The sequence below is a fragment of the Rhinopithecus roxellana genome, chromosome 3, assembly GCF_007565055.1.
Source record: "Rhinopithecus roxellana isolate Shanxi Qingling chromosome 3, ASM756505v1, whole genome shotgun sequence".
NCBI lineage: Eukaryota > Metazoa > Chordata > Mammalia > Primates > Cercopithecidae > Rhinopithecus > Rhinopithecus roxellana.
Window position 1 is genome coordinate 168081531 of NC_044551.1, and position 19312 is coordinate 168100842.

Genomic DNA, 19312 nt, shown 5'->3' on the forward strand with positions numbered 1-19312 from the left:
GATAGCAGGACCTGCTCCAGTGGAGGTAGCAGGGGAGTGAAGTCGACTCTGAGGGTCCTGGGTTGTATTTTTGTTAAGTGCGCTGGTTTTGTGTTGGTTGGCCACCAGCCAGGAGGTGGCACTTTCAAGAGTGCATCAGCTGCAGCAGTATAGGAAAGATACAAGATCGCCCTCAGGTCGGGTAGTGGGCGGGGCCGTAGAGCTCCCAAGAGAATATGTCCTTTGTCTTTAGCTACCAGGGCAGGTAGAGAAAGACCACCAAGTGAGGAAGGAGTCAGGCATGTCTGAGCTCAGCCTCTCATAGGGCCAGGCTTGCTGCAGCTGCTGTGGGGCATAGGGGTGTGATTCCCGGGGGTGTGATTCCCAGGCCAGTGGATTTATGTTCCTAGGGGATTATGTCTGCTTCTGCTGTGTCACACAGGTTGCCAGGAAATTAGGGGAAAGCTGGCAGCTATGGGCCTCACCCACTTCCCATGCAGCCCACAACCTGAAAGGCCACTCTCACCATGCACCCCCAACAGCACAGAATTTATTTACAGGCAGCAGGTGAATAGGGCTGAGAACTTGCCCCAGGCTACAAGCCTCCCAGCTGAGAAAGCAAGCAGACTCTCAGTTCCTTGGCTGTCCCACACAGCCCACAGCAGCAATCCACCTCCTTTAAAGAGTCTGTGGATTCTCATTCTCTCGGCCTTCCTGGTATGTTCCTGCGGTAGTTCTTAGAGCGAAAGTTCACAATGTGAGTTTCCACATGCTGCTCTGTCCATCCAAATGGAAGCTGCTAGTTAGCGTTGCCTCCCATACACCATTTTCCTATGAGTCTCCACCAGGTTTCCGTATTTCTAAGAAAATAACATGGAAAGAAACCATTTCTCATCTTCTCTGGGCACTTTGAATCTGGGTGATTTGCTGGGAACTGCAGCTCCCCTGCCTCCGGACATCAGGCTGTGTGAGAAAATTTATTTCCTCATCGCTTAAAAAGCAGGTGAGAGTCTGGCTCTGTTGTCATTTGCTGTTCCCTGACCAACGCTCTCACTCTGAGCTCTTCCAGAGATCGAATTGGCTACCTCCTGGATCTCTTCCCTAGTCAACTGCCATCAGAGTGAGGCTTTCTTTCCCCTTTCTTCTAAGAAACATTTATTGATCGCCTATTTTAAACAGGGCACTTTGAAGATTCCCAGTTATGTAAGGCACCATTCTATACCTTCAAGTACCTTGTAATCAAATAACAAAATATAAAAACATATGCAAATAAAGCCAGTTAGAAAGTGCTAAATATTATAGAAAATATACCAACAAATGAATATGCAGATATAGGGCAGAGGGAAATTATTTTTGGTGGATTTTAATAATATGTCGTTGGCATAAAAATCACAAGATACTATGGCATATACCTGAGAGTATAGTTATTTTCCTCTGCTCTTTATTACAAAAACTACTAGATAAAGAAAATTCAAGCTCAGAACTGCCTACTATCCCATCATCTTTCATTCGTCCATTTCCCTTCAGTGTTCATATTTAAGTTGTGCTTGTTGATAGCAGTACTTAGTACTAGTGTGTTTTTATTTATGAACCGTCTATTTGTTTTTACTTGTATGCCATGTACATTTTCCATTTTGCTACAGTGCTTTTCCCCCATGTCTCCTTTCCCTCTTTATTCCCACTCTTAGCCCCTGAGGTAGCCATGACAAGTCTGGCATGTATCCTTCTAGATCATTCTCTGTGTTGTCATACTAACATGAACAGATATGTTGGTTTTGTTTTCCTACAATTGGATCCTACCATGTGAATTTCTCTGTAGCTACTTTTCTTTCTTAACAACAGGATAAAAGCTCTCTTCACCAACCTCTATTACAGAGAGTTGCTGGATTCCCCAGTGCTCTCCATTCCTCTGATGCTCCTGGACACCCATGGTGCTGACAAGCTTTGGCCAGTAGGCTGCTTTCTGGTATGTTTGCATCCTTCTGCTCCCATCAGGTGACTTCTGGGCTCATCAGAGTCAGGCTGTATTGGTCCTTAAGCCTGTTTATACCACCCTATTTATAACTGTAATTCTATACTTTCATCAAATGCTTTATAAATCAGTGCAATTAGAGCAGAAAAAGAAGACCATCACTTTTCTATGAAAATCAAGTTAAATGCCCCAGAAAGATTTGCTCAATGTTGCTTTCTAAAAACATTTGCTACCCAGATGACAATAAAGATCTGGGATATATCAGTTACCTTTTGCTGTATAACAAACCACCCCAAAACATAGTGGCTTGGAACAATAATGGTCTGTTATTTCTCATGATTTCATGGGCTGCTGGTTTTGCCTGGACTCTCTCACAGGGCTGCATTGAGCTGGAGCTGAGTGGGCTGGAAAGTCCGAGATGATCTTCTCCATCTGTCTGGCCGTTGGTGCTGGCCGTCCACTGAGCCCTCACATTGCCTTTTATCCTGAACTAGCTGGGCTTCCTCACATGGTGGCATTGGGGCAGCAATCCAACAGGGCCCAAACCAGAAAAGAGCAAGGACTCTTAAGCTGTAGCCTGACATCACTTTCTGTTGGCCAAAGCATGTCACAAGGTCATCCTCACTTTAAGGGATGGAAAATAGGCTTCACCTCTTGATAGGAGGAGCAGCAATGCCACATCACAAAAGCTTATGCCTACTGATGTGGGAGGAAGTTGTGGCAATATTTCACAATTTAACACAAGCGGGGATATCATAAAAATCTAGTGGTGTTCTATAGTCAGATTTCTTTACCACTGCCTTTAAATTCTCACTCCACTTTAAAGAAAACAGAACTGAAAATTGTAGATTATGTATTATAGAAATGGTTTGTGCAAGAAAAGTAACATGGAATACCAATTAGCAGACAATGTCCAGTAAAAAGACTTGGACCTTACATCCAAAGAATGGCAAATGATTCAGAGGTTTTTAAGCTTTAAAGCAATGTGTCTTTTTTATGACTTTTAATTGACTCTTCTCCCCATTATGTTGAAGAAGAGAGCTTCCACGGTGTACCAGACTTATTCTTATAGACCAGTGGCTAGAGAGACTTCTTTCTCTGCCTTTTTAATAGCTCCATGGAATTCCAAGCTATGAACATGCCTCATTTTATTTAACCAATCCCTTGTCAGCAGATCTTCAGGTGTTTTTTTTTATCCTCCCACAGTGAACAATGCTACAATAAATATCAGCTTAAGTATAATATAAGCTTTTGATACTAGTGCTTCTTGTTTTTGTTTTTAATACCTACAGGCTTGAGCTCCAAAGGCAGGATTTCTGGGCCAGGCATGGTGGTTCACGCCTGTAATCCTAGCACTTTGGGAGGCCTAGGCTGGGGGATCACTTGAGGTCAAGAATTCAAGACCAGCCTGGTCAACATGGTGAAACTCCGTCTCTACTAAAAATACAAAAATTTAGCTGGGCCTGGTGGTGGGCACCTGTAATCCCAGCTACTCGGGAGGCTGAGGCAGGAGAATCACTTGAACCCGGGAGGCAGAGGTTGCAGTGAGCTGAGATCACGCCACTGCACTCCAGTTCAGGCAACAGAGTGAGACTCTTTCTCAAACAAACAAACAAACAAACAAACAAAGGTGGAATTTCTGGGTTAAGTGTCATGTGTATTTTAAAAGTGAACAGATACTGCCAAATCACTTTCCCAAAAAGCTCCATAGTAAATTCCCACCCCTGGTAGCAATGTATGAGAGTATCTTTTTCTCTTCTTTCCAGCACTTATATTTGTCTTCTGTGACATTTACTCTGCATCTTCCAATAACAACATCTCTGCATCTCTACACTTTTGTATGTGTCGTATACCCTTCCTCCCACCTAGATGTCATTTTTCTTCTCCCCTGTCTGAACAGCTTCTACTTGACTTTCAGAACTCAACAAAAATGCCCCCTACTTTAGGAAGCTTCCCTAACATCCAGAGGGCAAGCTTGCTTTCAATTCCACTGCCTGTGTTCTTTTTATGGTTCTCTCTGCCAGCCCCATCATGGGGCACTAATAGGATTTGGGCGTCTTGAAGTCTCCCCTGCAAGATTCTAAGCTGGTAGAGGACAAGGGACATCCTGCAATCTTCCTGGAGTCCCCTGTGCCAGGAAATGTTCATTTATTAAGTGACATTATGATGAAGCTTTTCCATGAATATGTGTTGAATAAGGGAAGAATTTTTTTTTTTTTTTTTTTTTTTCTCAGAGACTAATGATTGTAACTGTTCGGGCAGGGTGAGGCAAGAGGAACGTACAGTCACAGAATCCGTGGGCAAAGCATCTCGGGGCCAGGAGTGAGCCCGAGGGCACTGTGTAGGCCTTGATCAGTTTAGCAATTTCTACGATTCTGACATCCTCTTTCTGTTCTTTCCGGACTCAGGCATCCAAGGTCACCTCATTATGGCTCTGTGCGAAGACAGCACCCCAAAGGGGCCATCGATTTGGAACATCTGATCGGCTTTCTGAGTCAGATCCACTAGCTCGTAAAATCCAATAAATGTCAAAGATATGTCAGGCCCATTAACCTCTGGAGGTCTATTAAAAGACTCTGCTTCTGCTAAGGAGATTCTGTTACTGTCACATGGACACCAGGGCAGCCAATTCTAAAGCCCTGAATTTAGAAAGTTAGGAAGGGGATATGATTTCACATGGGATCGCCTGGTCTCTACTAGCTTTGTCATAAGACTCTGTCTTTTCTTCCACTCATACACACAGATCATCTGTTGGCGTGACCAGCTCTGTGGTAGGTATGTGGGGGAAACATGCTAGAACTTCTTTTCCTGCATCCAAGAAAATTAACCCAAACCCTTTCTTCATAATACTGCATGCACATTTCTTCCTTACAGTCCTTACAACATTGAAGCATTATTGTTTGCTTGCACGTGAGTCCTCTCTATTAGATTATGAGTTCCTTAAGAACTGGGGGTCACGATTCCTTTTGGTAAGAAGCAAGGGAAACCCAAGAAGCAAGGGAAACTTTAACCTAAATTACTCCAGGAAAAAACAAATCTGCTTGACACATAGAACCAAAAAGTCCAAAGGCAAAGTCTAGGCACAGTTGGACTCAGAGGCCCCAAAGGTGTTATCAGGAGTCTCACCTCCATCTCGCTCTGCCTTCTTCTGTGTTGGTTTCATCTGCAGGCAAGCCCTCCCCAGCCGTGACAAGATGGGCACTGGTAGATCCCGCATGATGGCAAGCCTGCCTTCAGCAGCTCCAAGCATCCTGCTGCCAGCCCAACTCCCCTGTGAGAAAGAAATTTTATTTCCCAGTAGGGCCAGTGGATCTCCCAGGCTAATTCTTGCTGGCCCAGCGTGGGTCCAAGTGTCAGTTCCAGGGCATTCCTTTTGCAAAACAGTTACCGTGTTGTGTTGTAATTCCTGCTTTACTTGCTAGTTTCCAGAACTGTGAATTCCACGATGGTTAAAACCAATTCCATCTTCCCAGAGCCTAGTGTAAGACCTGGCACACAACAGGTGCACAAGGCAGCCACTCCCAAGGCCCTGCCTTGGGCTGACAAGGTTGTAGGTTGGCCCAAGGCTACCAAATCCTTCAATATTTCAAAAGCACTGAGTATTCTAAGTCCCCAGTTAGTCTGAATTGAGAGGAAGGGGGTTGGGGAAGACATCTACATGCCAAATCTGACCCAAAGAACCTCACTGTTTTACTTTCCTTCAAGAGAACCATCCCAGTTTATGGCCCCAACAGGGGAAACGTACCCATCAGTCTTTGTTCTGATAGAACAAAAGCAATTTTTGTTTCACTATAAATTCCATAAAAGGTTGCAAAATGTTCCAATGTTTTGCCATTGTTAAGATAATTCACTGGGGATTCCTGGCCCATCTTCCACCTCCCAGCGGGCTTTTGCTCGTCTTCTCTTTGCTTTTGTCATCCCTGCTTCCCAGGGGAGGGCAGTTGGAGAAAGTCAGCATTGAGAGGCAGGCGGTTCCTCTTTTCCCAGGCCTGGCCGACCATGGGCAGATGCCCCCGGTTCCAGTCCCACCTGGGGCTTGGGCTGGCTCTGCCTGGCAGGCCCCTGAGACACTCACATTCTCTGCCCACAAGGCACCTGATGGTGCCATCCCAGGCCAAGGTGAGAGAGCAGAAAACATCCCACGGAATGACTTTACTCACCAGGTCTAGGCCCCAAGGCGGAGACCTCCCCAGGCAGACAGAGGCAGGTTTCTAGCAGCTACAGAGGCCCTCAGAGAGGCCTCCTCCCTGTCTTCCTCACTTTATGGCCATCCTCAAGTTGGCCTTTGTTTCTCTGTGTTCTGCCCTTTTGCACAATGGGAAAAGTCTTGCCAGCTTCCCTCTGCCTCGGGCTGCAGCTGGCGTGGCTTTTGAGGGCTCCACCCAGGGTCTCACCTCCATTCACTCATTCAGCACTTGCTGGAAGCTTCCAATGTCGTAGCCGCTCCCAGCTGAGGCTCAGAGAGTGTGCGTGACTTGCTCAATATCATGTGGTTAGAGAATGAGCTAGACCCAGTGATTCTATTGTTATTTATATTTTTTATGCAGCAGGTTTTTATTTTCTTATTTTATTTTCTTTTTTTTGCCCATGTTCATCATGGAAAAGTCTTCTCCCTTACCCCCATTCTCACGTGCCCAGTTCTTCTCCCCAGAGGTAGCCACTCTTACTGACTTCTTGTGTGTTATTAAAAACAATAACATTACATGAAGTGGAAAGGGACATGATTAGCCAGGCTCCAGGGCCACTTGGCTAGTGATCATGGTTCCTTGGCAGGAGCCAGGCACACATGTAGGGGCACTGGTGGTGGCCACAAAGAGCCTTCTCCAGATGCTGTCATGGACTGGGCTGGACCCAGGAGTCAGGAGCCTGGCATAGTCCACTCAGCTTTGTAGGAGCTGCACTTCCCTTTTACTAGATGAGCCAGGAGATTCCAGGCATGGAGGCCCATCTAAATTATGTGAGTGCTTTACAAAATTCAGATTCCTGGGCATCACCCCAGGCCAATGGAATCAGAATGTCTTTGAGAGGGCCCAGGAATCTGTCACCTTAAGCTTCCCTAATACAGTATCCTTTAGCACACACACAAAATTACGCTAAGTTTTGTGCATAAAGGAATGTATGTACTAGGAAGCTTACTGCTGTCTTGTTTGACTTAGCATATGTATTAGTCCATTTCCATGCTGCTGATAAAGACATACCTGAAAATGGGTAAATTACAAAGAAAAAGAGGTTTAATGGATTCACAGTTCCATATGGCTGGGGAAGCCTCACAATCATGGAGGAAGGCGAAAGGCACATCTTAATGGCAGCCGTCAAGAGACAGAATGAGAGACAAGTGAAAGGGATTTGCCCTTATAAAACCATCAGATCACGTGAGACTTATTCATTACCACGAGAATAGTATGGGGGAAATTGCCATCATGATTCAATTATCTCCCACCAGGTCCCTCCTACAACATGGTGGAATTATGGGAGCTACAGTTCAAGATGAGATTTGGGTGGGGACACAGCCAAACCCTATCAGCATAGAATTGGAAAGTCCATTCATGTCCATCAATGAGGGACCAATGCTGAGCAAAGGAATACTGTGCAGCATTAAGAAGAAACCAGTTGGATCTTCATGTTCTGATATATTGATATATACAACTGAGATGCACTGATAAATGAGAACAGGGAACAGAAGGCATGTTCAGGGGCTGTCCGTGCTTGCATTGAATGTATTCCCCTACATATACATGGATTGCCCCCTCAACAGTAAGAAAGAAACAGTGGCTGCTTCTGGGGAACATACCAGGGGGACTACTTACTGAATCCTATTTGGTATGGCTGGAAAGTTCTACAGTGTGCACACGAAAGAAAACTGTTCTCACGTTCATGTCTAAAAAGCTCCCAGGTGAATCTGGTGCACACCCAGGCTTGGTAACTACCAAGTGAGATGACGCATTGCCACCCTCCCTCGCCCCAGGATCTTTCAGCTCTAAAACTCAGGTCCTGGGATTAGTGAACAAACATATGTGACAGTAGCGGGTAAACTGTAGAGGCCACCAGAAGTGAGGTGTCACCAATCAGTGGCTCAGTCTGGAAAGGTCACTGTGATGGGAATAAGTGCTGTGGTCATTGTGTACATTTCATTCTGTACATTTCCTAAGTCCTACCCCCTGGCCAGGGCTGTATTTGACTCCTTGGAACAGTCAGCCACCCCTGCTTTTTCAGGAGAAGGAAGGGGGTGTCTAATGGGACACACCAGCAAGTCAGAACAGAGAGTACCTGTGGAACAGGTCCTGCCAAGCCTCTGTGCCCTTTTACACATGATGTCTTCAAGCTTCCAGTCAGTGACTGCTAACTGTCAGCCATCACTGAACCAGGCACCTTCATGGGCACTGATCCTCTGCATCTCACACCACTATATTGTCCCCATTGTACAGACAGGAAAACTGAGGCTCAGGGGTCACGTCACTCACCTTTAACCTAGATCTTTCTTACTACAGAGCTCGCCTGCATCCCACTATATGAATGACCTGAGTGGGTTTTGCGGCAGTGAGGCCTGTTGCCCTGGGGTCCTGTGTTTCCAGCACTCTTTGCCAACTTCACCTCTCTCAGAGCCCTCAGGGATCCAGCACCACGGGGTTTACTTTCCCAGGTTCTCTCTACCCCAAGTTCAGTCACTCTAGCCCAGTGTGGGGGCAGAGATGTGGCAGAATGATGAAGGCACCTTATTGCCCTTTGATTCGGAGGGACTCAGCGTGTGACCTTGGCAAGCACCTGATCCTCCTTGGGCCTCAGTTTTTCCATGAATACAAAGGGAATAAGAACAGTGTCTGCTGCAGGGGTCTCATGGAGTATGTAGTGGAAGGTGCACTGCATTCGCTGGCACTGAGCTTGGCACTGAGTAAAGCCTTCATGGGTGTTCGCAGTAATTCCTGAAATTAATGTTCAGGTTGTAAGTTTGCTCTAACACCAGTTAACCCTTCACTGTTTACCCCTAGCCGGTAGAATAGTGCCTGGTACATAGTAGGCACTCAGTAAATATTTGTTGTTGAATGAACAAAGGAACCATTGACCTGGTTACTGGAGCTACTGCTGACATACTGGGTGACTTTGGGCTGGTCCGGTCCTCTCACTGACCTTCAGTCTCCCCATCTGCCAGTGGATGGGAGCCTTTCACCAGGCCTCAACCCACCTAGCCCATTTCTCTTCCGCACCAGCCTTCAGGGATCCATGAGCAGCTCACAGAAAGTTGCCCTTCTGTTTCCCTGATTATTAACCTGCAAATTGGACAAATCCATTTTGAAGTGTTCAGCGTTGCCATGGCATCACAACGGCTTCTGCTCCTTCTCCCAGGCAGCAGAGAAGTCTCTTCCTCTTCCCTGCCCCCTCCATCCACCCCACCCAGGAGGCAGCCTATTGGCCTTAAAGGGCCAGCTCCATAAGCCCGAGAGAGTCGCTTGCTGAAATCACAGAATGGATGTTGCCTCGTGGCAAGGTGTTCATTTGGTTACCCTTCGGGGAGGCAAATTGTAGCTAGAAGCTGTGGAGTCAGGGTTCCCCAAGGTAGTGGAGGCTCTCCCCGAGTGCAAACGGTGACTACACCTGGAAGGCTGCTACCTGTCCCATCCTCATAACAAGATGACCCCAAAAACAGGCCTGCTGGGAAATGAAGTGAGCTCCAAATGGGCCCATTGACCAGAGGAACCTGGTTCTGCAAAAAGCCAGAGCATCACAGACATTAGGCCAGCCTGTGGGGCATCGCTTAATGTTGTTTAAAACTTCAGATCTAAATTAAGTCATGGTTGCCCTCAGTGGCCACTGCCGTGGGCTTCGGGGACAGAAATTCTTAAAGGCATTGCCGTGGTAAGAGGAAAGGGCCAAAAGTTTGTACAAGTAACAAAGGTTCTGGCACAGGTTAGGAAATAATCATTGAGTGCCAGGTATCAGCTGGGTCCCGCACCAAGCATTCACACCCCCATTTCATGGATGAGGAAACCGAGGCTCAGAAGGGCCTAACACTTGGCTGTGGTGGTTGTGCTGTGTTGACGTGGACAGTTTGGAGCTGTGTTGTCCAGAATCCCATTCCCCAATACAGCTCTGGGTCTGAGCTGGCCAAATGAGGCATGAGAATCCAGCGGTGGGGGAGCAGCAGCCTTCACTCTCAGGCCAGCCTCGTTGGATGTGGTGGCAGCGGGATGCAGAAACACCAGTGGGTTTCCATGGGCCTTTGCCTCCTTCTGCCCCGTGTCCAGCCCAGATGCTTGGGGGCAGAAGCTTCCTGGATCCTCCTCCATCAACTTCCCCACGTGGTGTCCAGATCGACTGGCCCTTGTCCCCTCGGACCATCCACTCTGTAATTTAGACCTTCCTTCTTCCACACTGTGAAAGGTCAAATTCCAATAACAAGTCCCTTTTTCCACTCATTCTAGTGGCCTCTTCCCTCATTGAACCCTCACTTACACCCTGATTAAGGGACAGCTGTTAAGAGACAGGACCTAAGTTTTCTTTACCACAATTTCCACCAAGTCTGTCTGACTCGTAAGTCCATACTGTTCCCACGGCATTCTCTAAAAGTTGATGAACCCAGAGTGATTGGGCGGCCAGGTGCTTAGTGCTGTGGCAGAGTGCAGATGACACTGAACAAAGAAAAGCCAGGCTTGCCCTCAGGGAGCTTTCGTCTGTTTAGAAGCGGAAGATGAATAGACACCACACTTTGAAAACACACATATGTCAGGGTCTCTCCTAGCAGAGACAGTGTCCATTAAGACAGCTTAATTCCGTAAGCTGTTGTGTAAGGCATAATGCTCTTCTTTAAATCTATAGTTTTAAACGACATTAAGTCATGCCCCACAGGAGTGGCCTAACATCTGCAGGGCTCTGGGTTTGCAGAGCTGAGCTAGGCACGGGCACTTGCAGAGTAAAGGAAGCAATTGTAGAGATGTACTTCTAAGGGGTTGGCGAACATCAACTGTGTGTGCCTGGAGAGCATCCAAATGCTCTTATTCTAGAAACTTGTTCCTGTGGGAAGCACCCCTCTCCAGTTCACTCTATTGGTCTGCGTGGGGCTGACTCTTCTCCAGGCCACAGTGATTCCGGAGTGAACACATGACTCAAATCAGCATTTGAGCCCCAGGGTCAGTTGAAGAACTGCTGGAATCAGAGAAAGAGGGCTTCTCTTCCCTGGGGCTGATCACATCGGCAAGCTGTGGGCCTGCAGCTTCCGGGGGGGCTGCCACCTGGGGAGAGACTGCCCCAGGGCAAGTGGGGAGAGCTGGGCCAGAGAGGGAGAGAGGCAGCTTCCTGTCCTTACACCAGCATGAGGAGGGAGCTCAACCCCATTAGGCCAGCGAGTGAGGAGCCCTCACTGTGGCTTCGCAAGCTCTCTGGGTTTTCCCTCGGCATCTTCCAGCCCAGATGTGATCACCCAGTTGGATAACTGTCTGCCTCTTGCAGATGCTGACCAGGAGTCTACAGGGGCCAGGGAGACATAGAAAGAGTGTAAATCAACAGAGAGTGGTGAGTGGTGGGCATTGAACAGGGCTGCAGGGCTCACGTCCCACCTCACGAACAGGGGCAAGAGTACCTACTCTGGGCAACCGATGACATGTGGGAAGGGATCTTCTAGCTTTTTTTCCCTTTCCTTTCCTTTTCTTCTTTTCTTTTCTTTATTTTTTTTTATTTCCATAGGTTTTTGGGGAACAGGTGGCAGTTGGTTACATGAGTAAGTCCTTTAGTGGTGATTGGTGAGATTTTGGTGCACCCATCACCCAAACAGTATACACTGAACCTGATTTGTAGTCTTTTATCCCTCACCCGCTTCCCACCCTTTCCCACTGAGTTCCCAAAATCCACTGTGTCATTCTTATGCCTTTGCATCCTCATAGCTTCAGCTCCCACTTATAAGTGAGAACATACAATGTTTGGTTTTCCCTTTTGGAGTTACTTCACTTAGAATAACTTCGTCTCCAATCCCATCCAGGATGCTGCAAATGCCATTATTTCATTCCTTTTTATGGCTGAGTATTCCATCTCATATATATGCATATATAGTATATATGTATACATATGATGGAATATATATCACATTACATATATATCACACAAATATCGATATATATGTGAGATATATATATATATATATATCACAATTTCTTTATCCACTCATTGATGAGCATTTGGGTTAGTTCCACGTTTTTACACTTGTGAATTGTCCTGCTATAAACACACTTGTGCAAGCATCTTTTTGTATAATGACTTCTTTTCCTCTGGGTAGATACTTGGTAGTGAGATTGCTGAATCAAATGGTAGTTCTACTTTTAGTTTTTCAAGGGATCTCCATACTGTTTTCCATAGTGGTTGTATTAGTTTGCATTTCTACCAGCAGCGTAGAAGCATTCCCTTTTTACCGCATCCCTACCAACATGTATTATTTTTTGATTTTTTTGATTATGACCATTCTTGCAGAAGTAAAGTGGTATCGCATTGTGGTTTAGATTTGCATTTCCCTTCTCATTAGTGGTGTTCCGTGTTTGTTGGCCATTTGTATATCCTCTTTCGAGAATTGTCTATTCATGTCCTTAGCCCACTTTTTGATGGGATTGTTTGATTTATCCTCGCTAATTTGTTTGAGTTCATTGTCGATTCTGGATAAATCCAGTATCCCTTTATGATTAAAACTCTCACCAAAATCTGCATATGAGGGACATAGCTTAATGTAATAAAAACCATCTAACCCACAGTCAACATGATACTGAATGAGGGAAAGCTGAAAGCATTCCATCTGAGAACTGGAACAAGACAAGGATGTCCACTCTCACCACTTCTATTCAACATAGTAGTGGAAATCCTAGCCAAAGCAATTAGACAAGAAAAAGAAATAAAGGCATCCAAATCGGTAAAGACAAAGTCAAACCGTCGCTGTGTGCTGATGATATGACTGTATAGCTAGAAAACCCTAAAGATGCCTCCAGAAAGCTCCCAGAACTGATAAAAGAATTCAGTAAAGTTTCAGGACACAAAATTAATGTACACAAATCAGTAGCTGTCCAGTGCACCAACAGTGGTTACTCTGAAAATCAAATCAAGAACTCAACTCCTTTTACAATAGCTACAATAAATAAATAAATAAAAAATAAAAGACTTAGAAATATACCTAACCAAGGAGGTGAAAGACTTCTAGAAAAAAAAAAAAATACAAAGCACTGCTGAAAAAAATCTTAGATGCCATCCCATGCTCATGGGTGGGTAGGATTAATATTGTGAAAATGACCTTACTGACAACCACCATCATTCTTCACAGAACTGGAAAACATTTCTAAAACTCTTTTCTTTTCTTTTCTTTTTTTGAGACAAAGTCTTGCTCTGTTGCTGTTGCCTGGGCTGAAGTACAGTGGCACCATCATGGCTCACTGCAGCCATGATCCACCTGCCTCAGCCTCCCAAGTAGTTGAGACCACAGGCATGAGCTCCCACATTTAGCTAATTTTTGTATTTTTTTGTAGAGAGACAGGGTTTCACCACATTGCCCAGGCTAGTCTCCAACTTCTGAGCTTAAGCGATCTGCCCACCTCAGCCTCCCAAGTGCTGGGATTATAGGTGTGAGCCACCACACCTGGCTGGAATCTTCCAGTTTTTCAAGAGAAGCCAGAAATTTAGACTTTGCTGTGGTGTTCTGATTTTTAAATGTTAGAAACCAACATTGCACTTCTGTGGTGGCTGCAGAAATGCTATGGGTGTTGTACAGTGCTACTTACTGTCTTTCCCATGCCTGGAAGGTATGCCCCCCTCTGAGGCATCTTCCCTAGCTGTCTCCCTGGGCCTTCCAGAGACCCAGGAAAGTGCTGGCCTCCTTGCCAGTGTCCAGGGCTCCCCTGAGACTTGAGCATCCTTGGGCAGCTCAGCACGTGAGCAGCACAGAGGTACCGCCTGGTTGTAGGTGGTAGGCTCTTGGTAGCAGATGCCAGAATCTCTCAAACATCATACCTTCTCTTGAGCCACTTATTTCACCAGCAACTCAAACCTGCTGGGGAGAGAGGGGGGCCTTGTAGTGAGCCCAAAGCCAGCTGGCTGTGTCCAGGGAAGGGCAAGCCACCACACCAGTCCCAGGGAGCTGCCAATGCCATCCCTCATGTCCCCCCTTCCCATGCCTTAGCAAACAGCGATGGAGACTCTCCAGGAATCTGTCTCTTCCCCCTCCACCTGCTCCAGGCCCCATCTCCATCACAACTCCAAGGGCGTCAACATCCATCCACACACTCACAAAGACTTCTTGCAGGCCTGCTATGTGCAGGGAACTTAGGAAAGGGTGGAGGCAGTGTCTGCCCTCCTGTAGCTCCAAGTTCGAAACCAAATACTCACAAACATTTAAGTGCTTAGGTGAGAACATTGCCAAACGTTAGAGAGGAAAAGAACCGTACATCATGGAGAGTAAACCAGGGCATCTGACCTAGTCCGGGGAGAAGGGGGTTGTGAGGGCAGCTGTTGGAACTGAACCCCAGGGACTAGTTTTAGACAGGGGGCCCTGTAGTCCTATTTGCCGAATGGAAGGCCACCCTGTCTGCTCTGTGACAGCATGTTGAAGGGTGATGGGTGTACCTTGTGGGGTGGGGAATTGTTAGGAGGTTGACAGTCGTCTGGGGGGAGAGGATGGGTGCTAGAAGGAGGGGGTGGCAGAGACATGGGCAGACTCAGACTGTGTTTAGGAGGAGTTGGTGACAGTCTGGTTAGTAAGTGAGCAGCTGCCAGGGGGCTGCCCATGTCCATGGTTTGTGTGCTGTGGGGTGGCTGGTGGTGCCTCTGCTGAAGTGGGGAACCCTGCAGGGGAAGTAGCTATTGAGGGGGTGCTGTGGAGGGCAGGGGTGCATCTGAGCCAGCACAGACAGCATCCGCATCTCCCAGATACTTTTCCATGGGCAGCATTCTCTGCCTGGAAAGCCATTCTCAGCTTTCTGGACAAGCGCCTGTTCATGCTCCAAGGTCTGGGTCAGTTTCCCTCTCCTCTGGGCTACTCAGCTGTATTTCTGATGGGAGCCCACACCTCGCTTTGCTTGCAACCTGAACCACACTAGGCTGGAAGAAGCATTGCCACTGGGAGGGAAGGAGGTGGTAAGGCTTACAGCAGGCTCAGGGGCAGTCACCTTGGCTTCTGGGAACAGGGGGGCAGGAAGTGTGTGTGAGAAAGAGTGTGTGAGTGTAAGTGATTGAGAGTATTGTGAGTGGGAGAGAGTGTGAGGGTTTGTGAAAAAGTGTGTAAGAGCATGTGTAAGTGTGAGTGTGTGCATGTGTGTGGCTGCCTGAGAGAGGAGGCAGGGGCAGGGAGGTTCAGAGATGGAAGGCTGGTCTTGCCATACCAACCCCTCCTGGGAGGGCAGCGTATGCTGTGGTGGTCAGAACCCTGGGCTCTGAGACAGGGATGCCTGCCTTTGAGTCTGAGTCCTCCATGTAACCAGCTCTGTGACTTCAAGCAAGCAATATTACCTCTTTGAGCCTGAGGTACTCATCTGTAATGGGGTCATAAGATCATTTGTTCCATTGGGCTAATGCAAGGAGTGAATAAGATGATGATTACAAAATACTTAGCCAGGACCTGGCATAGAAGAGCACTCAAACATAATGAATGTTTGGCTCTATCCTCCCTGTGCTCCAGGGATGCTGTCTTGACCACCACACTTAGTCTTTTCTCCTGGTTATTCCTGTGCACAGAACCATGTGCTCACACACTCCCTGGTAGCACTCAGCAAGATGACCACCTTACATTTATTTGTGTGTTTGTCTAGTGCTTTTGTCTGTTTAGTGTTTCTGTAACAAAATATCTGAGGCTGGATAATTTATAAGGAAAAGAAGTTTACTTGGCTCATGATTCTGGTGGCTGGAAAGTCCAAGAGCATGGCACTGGTATATACTCCACTTCAAGTGAGGGCATCATGCTGGGTCACACAGTGGTGGAGAAGCAGAAAAGTAAGAAGGCATGTGCAAAAAGACATGCATGAGAGTCTGGGCTCACTTTAAAAAACCCTCTTTTTTGGGAACTAATTCATTCCCACAAGAGTTAGAATTCCCTCCTGAGAGACAGCATTAATCTATTCATGACAGTGGTGTCCCATGACCCAAATACCTCCTACTAGGGCCTTCCTCCCAACACTGACATATTAGGGATCAGATTTCAACATGAGTTTCAGAGGGGACACACTCAAACCATAGCATGTGGTTAAAGTCATCATCTCCAGGAGCTCCAAAAGGGCTGAGCTGGGTTCTTGCTTTGCTCCCCATTGTCTCCTGGCTCCTGGCCTCAGCAGGCACATAGTGGGTGCACAATAAGCATTTCTCAAATTGAATCAGCCAAGGTAAGTAAAATAGTAGTTTCTTCCTTCCCTTTTCCTTCCCTCCCTCTTTCCTCTTTTTCTGACCCCACCCCCAGCCCACTCTCAGGGCTGATCCTCATGCTGGGCCTGTGCTGGGCTCACTACCCTCTCTTGGTGCAATGAAGCTGAAAGTCAGACCCTACAAGAGAAGTGAAATGGCCAAGACAGGTCTGAGGCCCCCCTGAGACTGTGTGCTATGGTTACTGTCTGCCAAATCACTAGTGCTTCTTTATTTAACTGATGGCTGCTGTCACTTTTCACACCTCTGTGCACACTTGAGAAATTACCCTTTCTTTCTTTCGTTTTAAATCCCAAAGCTCATTATTATTTTTTATTACTTTTAAGATCTCTTTCTTTGTTTTAAGCATCCTAAATGAACCTGCCAATTTATATTCCACTATAATGGCAGAATTTTCTAATTTGTTCGTCATTGTTGAACTTTAGCCTGCTAGGAGATTTTATCAGAAGGTAGCAGTTTGTCTGGAGAACCTTTGAAGCTGTCAAAGAATTTGTTCCTTCTCGTGAGTCCTGCCAAATAAAACAAATGCAGGAAAACCTGGCGGCCTCTTAAAGAGCCCTGAACATCCCACTGCTATCTGAAAGATTGATATTCATCCTCTGAAATAAAGTCGTTTCTTTCCCATTGTCTTCAGGAGCTTCAGCTAAGGATGTTAATATGGAAAACAAGGAGAGGTAAGCGGTTTGATTTTCCCCCCTTTTTCTCTTCAGGAAATTGCTTTCTTATGCAAGAGAAATGCAAGTTCACCCACAGTGGATCAGTCATATGATAAGAAATCTGTTTGCAAGACAGGGAAGCTCATTTCCCTGTTGAGAAGCTGCATTTGTTTGAGGGAGACAAGGAGAGAGAAAGCATTTTTGCTGGGGCACAGGGAAGGGATTAAGGCATCATGACAAGCACACTGCTTAGAAATGAGCCCAATTAAAAAAACATGAACCCATCTGACCCTCATGTGAAAACCCAGGGCTGGCACCATCCACTTCGTGATTTGAGAGACCAGCACAATTATTCTGGAGATCATTAAGATTCTGGGGGAATGAGTTTTCTGGTTTTGCTTGTGATTTCCATTTTCTCATTACTGACAGAAGCTGCATTTATGGATCTTTCTGTTTTAAACAGGAGCTTCTTGGGCTGGTTTTATTTTGAATTGGCCTCCCCAAAAGGCATAATGTCAGAAGCTTAAATGGGCTCATCTGGGCCGAATCTGTGAGAATCCCGGCCCCTCACGCCCTCACCAACTTTTTTTTTTTTTTTAATTTTTTCTTTCTTTTTTTTTTTTTTTCTTGCCTTTGGAGATGGGATTCACGACCTGTGGGCAGGCAATTAGATTTTAAAGCGGGATAACTCCGTTGCACTTGCCAGGAACTGCTGAAGCAAGCAGGAGAGCCCGTGGGCTTTGAATCCTGGCACAGAGGCAGGCGCTCCCGGCCCAGCTCTCCTAGGATGGGCAAGAGGAGTGCGTTTGTCTTTGTTCTGTAAAGGGAAATTTAATTTCATCCCCCAAGCTCTATCTGCATGGTAATTCCATAGCTAGGCGATACTGTCTTTCAAAAGACCGGGCCATTGCTTGGTTTGGGAAATGTCAAGAGTTGGCATGGTCCAGCAGAGAGTCAGTTTCCAGTGGTAGGCCAGTGTCCGGGCTTCATGCTCAGCCTTTATCTGTGGCCCGGTTCCCAGGAGGGCTGCTATCTCTCTAGAGACTGAAGGACTTTGTGTCCCCAAGCCAGCCTTCTCACATGCTGCCGGCTGAGTCACAAGGTTGGGGGCTGACATCTGATTTCCAAATCCACTGAGAAAGAAATGCCAACACTTGTTCAAGAAGCTGGCTCGTGCTGTGCCTAGAACTCTGGACTGGAAGCTGCCTGGAGATGAATCTGGACTTGGAGGATCCCATCTATGTGACCCCAGACCGTGCTGCTGCTCTCATGGAGCTTATCTTCTCACAGCAGCGGGTGGTAGGGGAAGTACATGATGAAATGAACAGAAAGATATTGGGTAGTGATAAGGGATGGGATGAAAATGAGACAGCGATGTGAGAGAAGATCAGAGGGCTTCTCAGAGGAGGTGACGTTTGAGGTGAGACCTGATGAGAAAGAACCAGCCATGCAGAAATCTGAGGGAAGAGCATCCTACGCAGAAAGAACAGCAACTACAACCCCACTGAGCAGAAAGTGAGCCTGGCATGTCTTTGGAACAGTGAGGAAGCCAATGTGGTTCAAGTGTGACGAGTGAGGGGAGAAGATGCCATGAGATGAAGTCAGAGTGATAGGCACTATCGTAGGAAGGAGTTTGGCTGAGATGCTAAATATTTTGCAGAATTTTTGGAAGCAGGGGAGAGACAGCTGACCTGATTTGTATTTTAAGAGGATCATTCTGCTTTCTGCATGGAGAATCCGTTGAAGGGAGCACAAGACAGGAAGTAGGGTTGATCATCAGAACTACTGCGGCAAATGGGCAAATGAAGCCATTTTATCTTTCAGTGACAAGGCAACTTGTCACCAAAGGGACAGGACATCCTTCTTCAAGTCAATGTTTCTAGGGTTTTGCTTATTCTGAATATGGTGGAGGCTATGGCAGTTTACTTGAAGGTATGATTTACTAACCAGACCCCAGAACTCACGTGTGTGTAAGAGTCTGATTTCACGAGCATTCACAGCCCTGCAATAACAAGCCAGCGAGAATGGCCTTGAGCCCAGTGTCTAATCAGAGCAGGCCCCCACTGGAGTACCAAAAAGGCTGTGAGGGGCACCTGTGACAGCTTGTGGTGAACAACTGTGCAGCAAGACAAAGTAATACAATCCACGTCCCATTTTCAAGATGCATTCCAGACCAAAGGTCAGATGCCTCGCTGTCTATAGAAATCAACATACAGCTCTACAGCTAATATGTTACATACTGATGTCCTATATGTTTCACAGCAGTCCAAAGTGATCAGTAGCTACATGGTACAAAAGGGAGACAAATTGTGCCCATTTTATTGCACGTGGTGTTGTA